Source organism: Bidens hawaiensis, unplaced genomic scaffold (genome assembly GCF_021521415.1).
Source record: "Bidens hawaiensis isolate Kalapana, Puna unplaced genomic scaffold, B.hawaiensis_p1.1 tig00012955_1, whole genome shotgun sequence".
Taxonomy (NCBI): domain Eukaryota; kingdom Viridiplantae; phylum Streptophyta; class Magnoliopsida; order Asterales; family Asteraceae; genus Bidens; species Bidens hawaiensis.
Genome location: NW_027492083.1, coordinates 311,057 through 325,400, shown reverse-complemented (window position 1 = coordinate 325,400; position 14,344 = coordinate 311,057).

Below are 14,344 nucleotides of genomic sequence, written 5' to 3'. Positions count from 1 at the left end.
TTCTCCCTTCCAGTATGCCCTTCACCATCCAAGTAGCTCCGTGCACGTCCAAGCGATTAGGCATCCTCTTCCAAATCCTGAAACTTACACTAACATGCACACAAAGTCAGCTTAAGCTGAGAGAGTTCAAGTTTTAAATAAGTAGCAACAGTTTTAATAATCATTCCAACGGTTTTAAAACGGTAAACGGAAGTACATCGGTTAGGTCACCACATTCAAATAAATAATCATCCTTACGTATGAGCACCTCTATACGTGCATTCCTATATATATCATTATACGTATATATAACATTCAATAATAACATTCAGGGCCGAGAAAACGTACAACCCAAACACGTAACATTCAGCGCATGCAAACACAAAGTAGGCATACGCAACATTCAGTAGTCGAGACGACTACAAACATTCAGGGTCGAGCAAACGTACAACCCAAACACGTAACATTCGGCGCGTGCAAACACAAGGTAGGCATACGCAACATTCAGTAGTCGAGACGACTACAAACATTCAGGGTCGAGCAAACGTACAACCCAAACACGTAACATTCGGCGCGTGCAAACACAAGGTAGGCATACGCAACATTCAGTAGTCGAGACGACTACAAACATTCAGGGTCGAGCAAACGTACAACCCAAACACGTAACATTCGGCGCGTGCAAACACAAGGTAGGCATACGCAACATTCAGTAGTCGAGACGACTACAACATTCGCCAAATAATGGCCATTCTAAATATATATATATATATATATATATATATATATATATATATATACATACACATTCCATAACATTCCAAGGCCTACCGATACTAGCAAGCCTATGTAAAACCATTCATAACATTTCATCTAGTAAGAAAAGCACTTAGTTGTGCATGCTAGTCCAAAACTTAAAAAGATTTAAACGGGGCATCAAGAACTCACTTGAGATCGATCGAATACTTGCAACGAGCTAGGAAGTTCCTAAGGGCAAAATCACAAGCAAGGGCCTGTAAATTATACATAACGCGTTACTAAACTAGACTGTAGGAACACTCTAGCCTAATGGGCCGTACCAGCCCAACACTTTGGCCCAAGGCCCAACAACTTGGCCCAAGGCCCAATACTTGGCCCAAGGCCCAAAGATAGTCAAATCGGGTCGAATGCGCGTGAAATAATCCTTAAAACCATTTGTTAACCGAATCAACCCCGAATGGACCAAATTCCATCTTAAACCTTTTCATTCATCATAAATATGTCACCCGAGTTGATAGGGTTGACGGTTCCTTTTACAACACTTACTTTAACATTTAAACGAAAATTCGCGCATCGCCGACTCGATTGACGAAGCACTAACCCCAACAGCCCCGTGCATCAATAATATAATTTTCCCATAGCCCTTAAACTCCCCTAGGGCTGTACAAACTGATTCGGTCGGTCATCCGATCGTTTAACGCATCAAACTCAACAATTGCCAATCCTACACCCGATAAACCCTAGTTTTCGAACTAAAATCGATTGACCGACCTAAACACCTCCATTGGCCATGAAATTTTAGTATATTGTAAGTGACATACCTAAGAATATGACGGAGTACGAACTTCAATTATAACAGCCCCGAAAGATGCGAGAAAGGGCAGCCACCGGTTAAGCCTAAAACGAACTTATTGATCAATACGAATATAACATGCAGATTTTAGCATGCAAAGATGTATTTTATTACATAGGAAAACCATGGAATTAAAATTTTAAATTCTTACCAGTGTTACATAAATATCTTAAGTTTATAAAAATATTTTTATTATATTTTTCTAGTGGACACAAAAATCATAAAAATTCTTCTAACACAGAAAGATATGTGCAGCTATTTCAGCTGCGCAACAAAATGATTTTATTTTTATAAAATTCATCACCTAGCCAAATTAAACGATTCTAATTGGGTTTGGTTCCTAACTCAAAATATTAACTTCCAGAAGTGGAACCAACCAATTTAGACTTGTCGAAAAAAGGTTATGATGTCGGGAAGACGGACCAGAATCCGTCGTCCCGCATCAGGTTTGACACTCGACTTTATAAAATCATAAAAACTATTCAAATCTCGTCCAAAAATTACGTATTATACCTTTCTGGAAACTAGACTCAAAGTAGAACATCATGGAATTAAGAATCGATCAAACCAGTGGATTAACATCGCGTTACAGACTCTACAATAAACGTATACGAATCTGTCAGCAAGCTGTTATCATCAAAACTCAATCTTAACGACCAATAAGCGCGTTCATATGATCAATTAAGGTGCAAAAGACATGGGGAATCATAAAACCGACCTTGAATTGAAGTTTTCACGGCTGAACATGGCGGGGCAGAAGAAAAACGAGCAGGGGGGGGGTTCTTAGCTGCGATCGGCTGCACCTAGGGTTATGAGTTAGGGTTTTTCATTCTTTTATGATATCAAATAAGAAGTTTCATTCTAGCCCCTCAAGTATAAAGTGTGTAGCAACTTGGGTGGAAAGTTACATAACTTTAACGTACCGGGATGACGTAAAGCCTCCGAGGAAAGTCGGATAAATCCCGAGAGATGTACATACTTTACATGCTTTAAATCACTTATCTGAAATTAACGGGCGTTACATTAGTATTGCACGATACACCTGTGATATGCCTTAAATTATACATATATTAAATATATATTTCTTACACTTTCAAATTATTTTGAGTTAGTTTTTACTAAATATTACTCATTTAGTTCGTTATATTTGAATCATATTTTGTGAAAACTAAAACATAAATTCATATTATAAGAAATACATACTTTAAAATTTGTATAATGAAAATTCAGTTATTGAAATTGAATGGCATAAAAGTCACGTGGACTTAAAAATGTTGATTTCATATATGGTTTTAAAATAACTTGGATAACAAAATATGTATGTCTTGATTGTTTTTATTTAGTTCCTTCCAAGTTCTTCTAGATTCTTTTCATTTGTAAACTTATCACTTGGTCTTGGGAAGTCAAATCCCAAAGAAGTTTTTGCATAAAAACACTTACTGAAATTTACTTATATAGGTCCACCCACATCTAGCTTGTGTACCTCTTTGGCTTTACAAACTTCACTTCTTTCAAATTTAAATAGGAGCTTGTAGATCTTTCTTTCTTTACAAACATTGTCCTTCTTCTAGGTGCATATTCAACCTCTCCAACATCAAATAACTCATGATTTGAAAAGACATGGTAAATGGGTGGACATAAGTCAACTTTTGTAGAACATTCAGCTATGTTATTCTTGGGTCTTGATCTTCCACACAAGTCAAATACCTGATGTTCCTTTCTCACTCTTTCATATGCCTTTTCAACTTTGGAGTTTGTCTTTGTACCTTTGGTATTCTTTCTACAGATTTATTCCTTGCTGATTCTTTAACATTCCTATCACTTTCATGACTTCTTACTCTTGCAGCTACAGGAGCTACATTCACTTGAGGAGTCTCCCTTTTTTTTCTTCCTTTTGTTCCTTCTCAATTTTCTTTTCAACCTTCTCAACAAGATCAACTTTCTTCTTTATCTTTAAACACACTTTTGAATGGCTTCAAACATTCCTCTCTTTGTTCTTTATCCGCCTTCAGTGGATATCTATCACAAAATGGAGGTGGAACTGTCTTGTACTTATCCTCAGGCTACATTTTCTCTATATGACTGTAAGACCCCGAATCCCGGGAGTCCCACAGTTGGTACTCATACATAATACTTATCAAAATACTTAAACTTGTAAACAGTTCATTCCATTCAAACAACCAATTCAGAGTATAATTCAGCGGAAAATCATAATTAATAAAACAAGTTCCCAAAACCCGGGAATTATACCCAAAACCAATTTAAATATATTTTTGATAAAACTTTTAAAAAGAAATGTTTAATACTTAAATCTTTCATCCAAGTATGCCCTTCACCGTCCAAGTAGCTTCAAACACGTCCAAGCGATAAGGCATCCTCCTCCTAACCTGAAACTCACACTAACATTCACACAAAGTCAGCTTGAGCTGAGTGAGTTCAAGTTTTAATAAATAACATCAATAATTAATAATCATAATAATCATTCCAAGGATATTAAAAATCAAAGGGTTACATCAGTTAGGCCAACATCATCAATAAATAATCATCCTTATAAGTACATCCCTATATATATATATATAGGATCAGGATCATGTGAGAACTTGTTGGGAATTGAGAACTATTTTGGAAAACAAAAAAACTCAAAAATAAAAAAAAAATCATAAAACAAAAAAAACAAAAAAATAAAAAAAGTAAAAAAACCAAAGTTCTTATTTATTATCCCAGTTTCTAAAAAAAAAGACCGTAAAAAAAAATTTCTCGATTTTGCTAAATTATACATATATGTATAATATGTGCATATATGTACACACATGTTTTTTTTCCTATACACATACGTATAATTTAAGGTAAATGATAATGTACATATGTGTACATTAAGTAACTAGATATTAAATAAAAGTATACATATATGTATAGGTATAATACGAATTAAAAAGAAAAAAAAATCAGTTTTTTTTATTATACATATATGTATAATACGTACACACATGTTTTTTCGTATACACATATGTATAATTTAAAGTAAATGATAATGTATATATGTGTACATTACGTAACTAGAGATTAAATGAAAGTATACATATGTGTATAGGTATAACACGAATTAAAAAGAAAAAAAAAATCCTTTTTTTTAATGAAACCGCAATGAAATATAAGAATTTTTGTTTTTTTACATTTTTAAAATTTTTGTTTTTTTTTTGTTTTATAATTTTTTTAAATATTTTTTTAGAGGCTTTTTTTTGTGGTCCAAAATGATTCTCAAAGTTCTCAATTTGCCAATGGTTCTCTTATATATATATATATATATATATATATATATATATATATATATATATATATATATATATATATAAACATCCAAGTATAACATCAGGGTCGAGCAAACGTACAACCCAAACACGTAACATATCATCCAACGTATGCAAACATAAAGTAGGCATATGTAACATCCATAGTCGATAACGACTACTAACATCGCCAAATATTGTCCATACAAAAATACATACTTACATACGATAATACCATCTCAAGGCCTACCCTATACAATTAAGCCCATCCAAAATAATTTTAAACAATTCATCAAGCAAAATCGCTTAGGTGTGCATGCTAGCCCAAAATCTTAAAAGAGTAACAAGGGGCATCATGAAATCACCTGACACAAGACACGTATTCACCACGAGCTAGAGAATCCCTAAGTAATCCCAAAACTCAAACACCTGTCGGTTTACATTCAAACATTAAGAACGACACCGAAAGGACTCGTTTATCCTACGAGATGTCCTAATATACTTAAAGCCTCGACTTCATCGAACTCAATCATAACAGCCCCCGGGGCCTTACATTCACCAACACGACCCTTAGATACTCCCGGGAATAAAGAATTCCCAATTTACCCCCGGAAGCACTAGGTGACACTAACACACTCGTTTAAGAGTCGTTTAGGCCATTAACATCCAACTCAGCCCCGTGTGGACCCAATATGATAAAATCACAGCCAACAAGTCCACACGACGCTACATGAGTCAAATGGGTCGGCAACTCGCAAGTACAACGCACCAACTATTCAATAAATGAAATTGCGCGTTGTACCGAATCGTTTGAGAAACCGACAACCAATTCAGCCCCATAACTTATAAAAATGATTTTTCAACAGCCCGTACATCAAACCAAGTTCCCCCGAGCTGAATTGGTCGTTAATCACTTCAACCCTCACGTTAAATGCACCAAACTACAATTCTAGTCAACCGAATACAATCTTTCAAACTACAAGTAGTTGACCTACCTAACGAACACCAATGAACATGATTTTTAAGTATGATATACTAGACATACATAGGAGGATTTTGGTGCAAAAGCCTCAACCAAAACAGTCCCTAAAAGGTTAGAATTGACAGCCACCCGGTAAGCCTACAACACGCAATTTAACGATCAATACGCGTGATATAACGATCAATTAAAGTGTAAAAGACTTGGGGAATCGTAGAACTAACCTTCAATTGATGTTTTACGCTCACACCTTGGCTGGAAAGAAAAAAATCACAGGGGGGGGGGGGCTGGAAGCTGCCGATCAGAATAATGGGGGAGTTAGGGTTAGGTTTGTTTATGTTAGAAACATTTTTTTCACATCTAGTCCCTCAAATTATGAAAAATTAACATCTTGGCTGAAAAGTTAAATGTCCTAACATACTGGGATGACGAGAAGGTTTCTGAGAAGTGTCGGTTAAATACCGAGAATTATACATTCTCCACATGCTTTAAATCTTTAAACCGAAAATTAGCGGGCGTTACAAGTCCACCCCCTTACAATGGGATTCGTCCCCGAATCCCGATGTGATAGGAACAACTGCGGATAGAGTTTCATCATCTCGTCTTCGGACTCCCATGTAGCCTCGGAACCCCTACGGTGCCTCCACTATACCTTCACCTGCCTAACCACCTTATTCTACAAACGTCTTTCCTGACGATCAGTTATAGCAACCGGTTCTTCAACGTAGTTCAATTTACTATCAAGTTCAATGTCATCAAGAGGCACATGGGCCTCATCATCTACTAAACATTTCCTCAAATGGGACACATGGAAAGTACGATGAATCCCCGCGAGCTCTTCGGGCAATTCCAATCTATACGCTACCTCGCCAACACGGGACAATATACGAAACGGACCAATGTACCTCGGACTAATCTTCCCCCCCTTACGAAAACGAATAATACCCTTCCAAGGAAAAACTTTCAACATAACCCGATCCCCAGCCTCAAACACAATAGGTCTTCGCCTTTTATCAGCATAGTACTTTTGACGATCCTGAGCAGCCTTCATAAAAGCCTTAATCTTATCGCGCCTCTGCCTCAACCACCTCCAAACTACCCAACTGTTTCTAACCAAGGAACCCCAACAGACTGAAGTCCTACACCTCATACCATACAACATATCAAACGGTGGCATTCCAATCGTGGCGTGATAACTGTTATTATACTAGAACTCAACTAATGGTAAGTGACAATCCCAACTACCACCAAAATCGATAACACAAGCCCGCAACATATCCTCAAGAGTTTGTATGGTCCTCTCGGACTGACCATCCGTCTGCGGGTGATAAGTGGTACTGATGAGGAGTTTGGTACCCATCTCCTCATGAAACTTTTTCCAAAACCTGGAGGTAAAGTGCGTATCCCTATCTGAAACAATAGATACTGGCACCCCGTGCCTGGAAACGAACTCACGAATAAACACATCGGCCAGCTGCTCAGAATTAAATGTTTCTTGAATCAGCAAGAAATGAGCGCTCTTGGTCAATCTATCAATGATTACCCAAATGGTGTCATAACTACCCCTAGGAGTACGATGCCATTTAGTCACAAAATCCATCGTAAGATGCTCCCACTTCCACTCAGGTATTTCCAAGGGCTGAAATTTCCCGAATGACTTCTGGTGCTCGGCCTTAACTTGCAGACACGTCAAACTCTTACTCACGTACTGAGCCACCTCAAACTTCATCGCAGGCCCCCAATAATTCTTCTTCAGGTCTTGGTACATCTTAGTCGCGCCTGGATGAATGGAATAGCGCGACTTGTGTGTCTCATCCAATATTTTACCCCACAATCCCCCATACCTGGGTACCCATAAACGCCCATCCTTATACTTCACCCAATCACCGACGTTTTCCAACAACTTCTCTTGACCCCAAATACGCCCTGACATAATCCATTCCACTTATAAAGCTTCATTCTGGACGTTGGCTATCTGTCTCAAAATATCGGGTTTAAGAATAAGCTGATAAGATTTCACACGAATAGGTTTCGGTCTCTCCTTCCGGCTCAATGCGTCGGCTACCATGTTAGCCTTACCGAGATGGTATATAATCTCCAGATCATAATCTTTAATCAACTCCAACCACTGACGCTGTCGCATATTCAGTTCCTTTTTTTCGAAGAAATACTTTAAGCTCTTATGATCGGTATAGATAACGCAAGCAACACCGTACAAATAATGTCTCCACAACTTAAGCGTAAACACAACCGCCGCCAGCTCCAAATCATGGGTAGGATAATTCGCCTCATGAGGCTTTAACTGCCGTGAGGCATAAGCGATGACTCGGCCTCGCTACATCAGAACACACCCAAGCCCCTGGTAAGAGGCATCAGAATAAACCACCATATCATCAGTGCCATCGGGTAAAGCTAGAATCGGGGCATGCGTCAACCTGTTCTTCAACTCGAGAAAAGCCTCCTCCTGCTCAGTACCCCAAACAAACTTAACGCTCTTCTTAGTCAACTTGGTTAATGATGAAGCAATTTGCGAAAAGTCAGGAATGAAGCGGCGGTAATACCCCGCCAAGCCCAGAAAACTACGAATTTCGGATGGAGACTTAGGAGATTCCCACTCGTTTATGGCTTCCACCTTTGCAGGGCCAACCAAAATACCACTCGGGTTAATAACATGACCCAAGAACTGAACTTCGCGTAGCCAAAAGGAACACTTAGAAAATTTCGCATACAACTTGTTCTTTCGCAGAGCTTCCAAAACTTCCGTGAGATGACCGGCGTGATCGGATTCGCATTTAGAATACACAAGAATGTCGTCGATGAACACAATAACCGAACGATCGAGCATCGGCCTATACACCCGGTTTATAAAATCCATGAACGCAGCTTGTGCGTTGGTCAAACCGAAGGACATCACGTGGAACTCATAATGCTCATAACGAGTGCGGAAGGCAGTCTTAGGAATATCTTCCTCCTGAATTTTCAACTGATGATACCCGTACCTAAGGTTGATCTTCGAGAACCAACTAGCTCCTTGGAGCTGATCAAATAAGTCATCGATCCTTGGGAGAGGGTACCAATTTTTAACAGTGAGTTTATTCAATTCACGGTAGTCAATGCACATCCGCATGCTACCGTCCTTCTTCTTAACGAACAGGACCGGGGCACCTCAAGGTGAGATGCTCGATCGAATGAAGCCCTTGTCGAGCAAGTCTTCCAACTGAGCCATAAGTTCTTTCATTTCATTCGGTGCTAGACGGTAAGGGGCTCGAGCAACGGGTTTGGCGCCCGGCACAAGGTCTATCTGGAACTCGATCTCGCGATCCGGCGGCACATCTAACAAATTATCTGGAAATACATCCGGGAAATCTCGAACAATAGGAACATCACCGATGGTAGCCACCTTGGTATTCACATTTATAGCATACGCCAGATACGCCCCGCACCCCCGCTGCATCAACTTTCCTACCTTAAGCATGGATATGATATGTGGCGTCGCACCATTCCGATCACCGAAGACCGTAATTTGGGACCCATCCGGGGCCCTTAGACGTACAAGTTTCTGATCACAAACGAGTTGAGCATCAACACTTGCGAGCTAATCCATCCCAAGCACCACATCGAAATAGCCAAACGGCATCAAGTACAACTGTGACATTTGAGCCAAAACAAGGTACACCTCAGTACGTATTTATCGATTAAGCAAATAAACGCTTTTTGCTTAGCAAACGAACGATTAACCGAACGGGTTGGGTTATGACCCAGTTATCCTGGGGGGGCATCTATAAGTGATATACGTTTAAGATAAGCTAAAATATTAGTAATATGGCCTTAGTTCTATAGCAAACAAGTTAAACGAAAACATGCTCGTTTAACTACCCGCTATAGATTTAAACACGAAAGATAGTTACAAATCAAGCATTATATCATTCGTTAAGCCGAAAAAGACATACCAAACACTTATTTGAAATGTTTAAGTGATCTGTGAAAATATTTTCGATTTTTACAAACATGTAGTATGTTTTTATAATTTTACACAAAACTAGCCGAAAAACAGTTGTTTTCGCACTGTTTACCGCACCCGATAAGTTTTTCGCGCCAAAAACCAAACCCGAACTAAATTTGGATTGGGCTTTTCGTGTTTGGGTCTTTAGAATCAGATTAATGGGCCAAATTGCGCCCAAGGTGGCTCAATCTTTCTTCCGGTCGCAATAGGGGAAAACCACCCCCCAAGGTTTCCTATATTTATTTGTTAATTACAAGATATTTTGAAATCATTTTTATGATAAACATCTGAAACTCCAGCCTGATCTTCATAAAACCCAGCAAGAAAAAGGTAAAAAACTTCATTTTTAGTTACTTTTTAACTCGTTTAAACTCGTTTAATTACTTGTAAACATAGTTTGATCACTAAATATCATTCCTAACCATGTAAAAACCCTAAAAATGGTCCATAAACATGTTTTGATCATACACATGGTAAGGAACCTGGTTTGATAGTTTTTTTTGTCTATAAACACGGATTAGAGGGTTGAAACCCTAGCCAAAACCCTAAGTTAAAAGTCTGCTCTATTGATGAAACTTGCTTGTTTTGTGATATAGGACTTGTATCTAGCCTACATAGGAGCACAAGAGTTTGAAAAGTTGATTAGAAAGGCGGAAACGAACCAAAACCGCTAAGGTAATGTCGAAACACTCGCTTACGGGCTATTTAGGTTAAGGTTGTGATGTCCATATTGTTAGGTTTTGAAATTTTGCAGGGACATCAGGGACCATGTCATTGAGTCCCTGTTGAAATTTGGTAATTTTTCGACCATCCGAGAATATTTTGCGAATTTATTACCGAATTGGGACGTTTATTTGGGAAAAATAGTTAATATGCTTGAAAAATTATGAAATTTTGTGGGGTACTCAGATTTGGTATATTTTGATCACAAATAAAATTTGGATCATTTGGAAAAGTTTAAGGGTGTTTTGTGCATATGCGTTCGTATGAATTTTTATAGCCGAATTTAGGCCAAAAAGAATATTGAACAAGCTTATTTTATTCTGGAATTGATACAGGTTGTTTTGGGATATAATTTGAGTATTCAGGAATTTTTGGAGATCGTTTGGGGTAAATGGACGATTTTCAGGCGAAATATAGCTGATAAAATGAAATTTTATAAATTAATAAATCAGTAAATAATTCTAGAAATATTTAAATAAAATCTACATATTTTATTTGATAAGTGGCTAAATTTTCATAATTTAATGATTAATGGTTAATTAATTATGCTAATTCGAAGATTAAACAAATTCAATTTTTAATAAAACCGGCAAGTTCGCGATTAACGAACAATATCAAAACACCAAGAGTGATTAAAAATCATATTTTTGGATTAATTAAGTAAAAAAACGAACCTTTTTATGAGAAACCTGGACAACCTGGATAGATTGTGCACGTTTCTTCTCAAATCAAACTGAATAAACGGAAATGGGCCCAGTAGCTAATCCGGGACCCCAATATGTGATCTTTCTTTATAACTTAATCATTTTATCAACCAACACATTTACCCAAGCTTATTTCCACATAAATTTTTTCAGAACGCGTAAACGTATAACTTGGCCCAGCTGGGGAAACGGGAAATTGAGCCAAGTTCGGTTTTAAGTATTAGACATTGAACAACATCACAACCTAAGCCTATTGCCACTTTCTGGGCGTTCCAGCTATACCTAGATTAGTTATACAGCCTAGTCTAGTATTGAGATTATAATAATATTAAAATATTAATATTATTATAATATTGATTATAGGAACTAGTGATAGCGAACCGAACAAACCGCGAGCGGACACAGTGCTGAGTATCTACTAAACCGTGAGTTTAATGACCCCTCTCTTTAATCATTTTTACGAACTTTTGGGGTGAAAAGCATGCTTGATTACATATACATACCTGAAACATGTATTGATGTGAATTATCTAAGTGCTAACACACAAAAGTCCCCACTAAAACAGTGATTAACTTCGAGCCGGTGGCTTGTGAATAGTACTATTGGTTTGACAAACCCAAAAGGAGCCGACATGTGTTACTGAGACTTTACCCCCCATGACCATAATTACATAAACACGCTATGTAGTGTTAGACATAGCTACTTGGGGCATATTGTGGGCGGAAAGGGGAGCCACAGTGGTTGATTGAGCGTGGGAAATTGACGCACGCAGCACATACAGTCAAGGCTTCACTGTAGCTTAGCATAATTACATCATTTACATACATATATACTTATATCATAATTACAAGTGTTAACTCGTGAATATTCAAAACTGTTTTCTTGATACTCGTGAAACTCACCAACTCTAGTAGTTGACCCGTTTTAAACTGCTTTTCAGGTGTACCTAAATCGGAATGATTTGGTGATCTGTTTCTTGCCCAAGGTGTGTGGTTGATGCTATGTGAATAGAAGCAAGGGTGTTAGTAGTAAGATCGTATAGTTAACGAACTAGTTTTGTTTGTATCACCTAGACTGTAAAACAATGATAGAACAATGAAATGTAATATATTGTAAATTAGTGTGTAATGTTTCTTTATAAACAATGTGTTGATACTAGAGGTGTCTGTTACATTCCTGTTTTACGTTTCCGCATTGTGCTAGTCGGGGTGTGACAACAACCACACCGGAAATCTATACCCAGACAACTCGATGGAACAACCCTAGACACGGAAACGGACTTTCCTACGGCGACCTCAACCTCAAACGCATCGACTACGCGCTTGGGTGATTTATTCAGCGAGGAACAGAAAGTGGTAGACAAAAACTTCTACTGGCACCCGAATCAAATAAGACCGATGCCTGTAATTCATCAAGTAAAAAGGTACCTGGGATAACATTACACTACTACTAAGCTACACGATCATACATACGATCCCGAAAGAATGAGAAATTGTAACGTCAGAATATAAGAATAGATAAGGAGAAAGTACCTGAAACAGCATCCGCATCATCTTTCGCCTCTCTTTTGGAGATGTTGAAGGCCCTCTCCTTGGCCTTCGGCTTCTCTTCCACCTTCCCCTTCGAGGAAGTCCCCTGACCGGACCCCCCCGCCTTGGTAGTAGGACAGTTCGACGCTAAGTGGCCGACACCCTTACAGCGGAAACAAGTCAAAGTCGGACACTCGAAATGGGGGTGTCCAACCTTATCACATCGGAAACAAGAACCAGATACACTCTTACATTCCCCCTTGTACGGTCTCCTGCACTTCTTGCAATTTCCAAACGCCGCATCCCTCTTAGCATCCGAAGTCCCAGTCTTTACCCTCTTCTCAAACGAATTAAAATTGCTTCCCCCGGGCCGCTTACCGTACGAATTTGTGTTCCACGTCTTCCTAGTCTCGGTCGGCGGTAACTTCTCCCCCTGATCATATAATGTACATGCTAGGGTAACCACCGAGTGAAAAGAGTTCATGTCGGTGGTCACCACACCCCTACGAATATCTGCCGGAAGCCCCTTCACATACTTTTTATCCTCTTGGCTTCGGGAGTAACCAAATCGGGACATAAACGGGCCATCTGGTTAAACTTTGTGGTATACTCCCGATGCGTCAAACTACCCGGCTCCAAGGTCAAGAATTCCTATTCCATCTTATCCAATTCATGCGGAGGACAAAACTGATCAAGAGCTAATTTCTTCAGCTCATCCCATGTCATCCTCCTAATCGAACGATCACCCATGGCCTGCGCCAGATTATCCCACCAACGTAGTGCCTCGGAATGAAACGAGGCAGTAGCATAGGTCACCATGTCATCCCCCTTGCACTTACTAACTCTAAGAACGGCCTCCATCTCCCTCACCCACTGATGTGCTGCCAACTCGTCCATAGTACCATCGAAAGAAAGAGGGTCACACTTCTTAAAGTCTCCATAAGAGCAACCCCGGGTAGATACACGGATGGTCCGCACATCATCTTCATCCCCACTCGGCACATACACCTCCTCTTCCTCTTCGACCTGCACCTCCTTACTCTTCCTTCCCTTATCCGAACAATTACCAATCAATGACTCCTCCATGGCCCTAATGGCCTCAGCAACAATCTCGGGAATGGCGCTATGAAGCACCTGGTAAACCTCATCCGCTATTGCCGCGTGCATAGCAGGATCTAAGGCGGGGTTATCCCCCTCCTCATGAATCGGGGTTTCTTGCTGGGGAGTAGGGATTTCACGCTAGGCTTCGGCACGTGGCTTACGACCACGACCACGAACACTAGGACGGCCTCTCTTAGCTGCTCGAGTATTAACCATGACTTATCCCTACAAAGACAGAATTTTAACACGGTCAAGTACAAGTGGTATTTAGAACATGTAAGGTAAGGGTAAACTGCTAATGACGTTGATCAAGTGTAATTAGTCGTTTAGTTTACCCACCCGTCCTACTCACCCCCTGCCCCTAACCCCATTAGCATTCTATCTAACACTTAAACAATTAATCACATACTGCAAACTTTAAAATTCAAAG